This window comes from Clupea harengus, chromosome 23, assembly GCF_900700415.2.
Source record: "Clupea harengus chromosome 23, Ch_v2.0.2, whole genome shotgun sequence".
NCBI lineage: Eukaryota > Metazoa > Chordata > Actinopteri > Clupeiformes > Clupeidae > Clupea > Clupea harengus.
In genome coordinates, this window is record NC_045174.1 from 6,962,677 (window position 1) to 6,964,165 (window position 1,489).

Sequence of the window (1,489 nt, forward strand, 5' to 3'; positions counted from 1 at the left end):
GCCACCTGACGAACGACTTCCTCAAACTCGGTTTGCGAGGGGGAGGGGGATAGACCCTTTCAGGAAGACCAGGGATGAATTGCCTCTAAATTAAAAAACGTGTCATGATATTCACAACAAAATCGTGACTCCCATAATCTCTCCATTGATATATTTTCAACGCTTATATAAATATGTATCGCATATAGGCGTAAATGGAAAAGTCCACAAAATGAGCTCAGCTACTGTGCTATATGAACATTGCTTTTTATAACTGGGGCATTGTGGTTCTCTCAATTTTCCCCTTTAAAAGCAGGCAAGCAACCTGTAAATCAATGTGAAACGTATTTATTGATATCTCTACTGATGGCTGTAATGTGTAAGTACTCAGATGTCAGTACATAACTTCAATTTCAGAGCAGTTATGTGTCGAGATTATGGCAAGAATTAAATAGATTTGTTTCAAAGACATCAATTGGAAACTGTTTGGTAATAATTTAATCACAAAGGTTTTCTACTCCTCTGACAACGTCAACATGCTTCAGTGGTCTGCTTCTTGTTAAACAAACAAACACCATTTTTCACTTTCGGGAACTCATTTCAATAACATGATGCATACGAGGAGGTGTGCAGGGCTGTTGCATTCATAGACATATATACATAGACGCCCCATTGTCTGCTTCAGGACGTTGCTGCGACGTGCCAACTTGCCGCCATCTTGGGGAGGTGATGACTGGCCAGTAAACACATGCAAGTGAATGGGGGAGCTCCTGCTTTTCTGGATAAAAAGCACTATAGCGTTTACATTTCTCAACCGATTTCATTGATTCGTTTAAATATTGAAGGGTTTATGATCTACGTGGAGTACAAAAAAAAGTTTTGTCTCCATGTTACTTAGAATCTTGATAGTAAGGATATAATCGCCATAGGCATATGTACATACATCATATATGTCTATGATAATCGTTGCTAGACGCTCACTGTTCTTGTGCTCCCACAGCTCATTCACTTTGAAATACTGAAACGAAATCTAAATTATCGAAATAGTGCTTCTTTAACTACTAATAATTGAATTTGACCATCATTGAGAAAAACGGAACAGAATCTGCAAATAGCCTAGCATAGCATACTCAAACTACTGACGGAGAAGGCAAATGGAGACAACCATCAAACACCTGCTTTCTATATTTTTATAGCAGTGAAATACACACATTCAAATATACACATGTTTGTACATATACACAATTTGATATAAGCATGACCAAGACCATGCATAGTTTTCTTTGCCCTCCGTTCTCGTACCTTTTCAAAACTTTTCTGTTAGCCATTTCTGATATTCAGATACTAAAGCTAGCTTCGTTTATTGTTTCCATGGTAACAGGAGCCGTCTCAGAATAATTCGCTTTTCTGTTGGCCATTTCTGATATGCAGCACACGAAGGTATGATAACTGAGGGCAAAGAAAACTATGCATGGTCTTGGTCATGCTTATATCAAATTGTGTATATGTA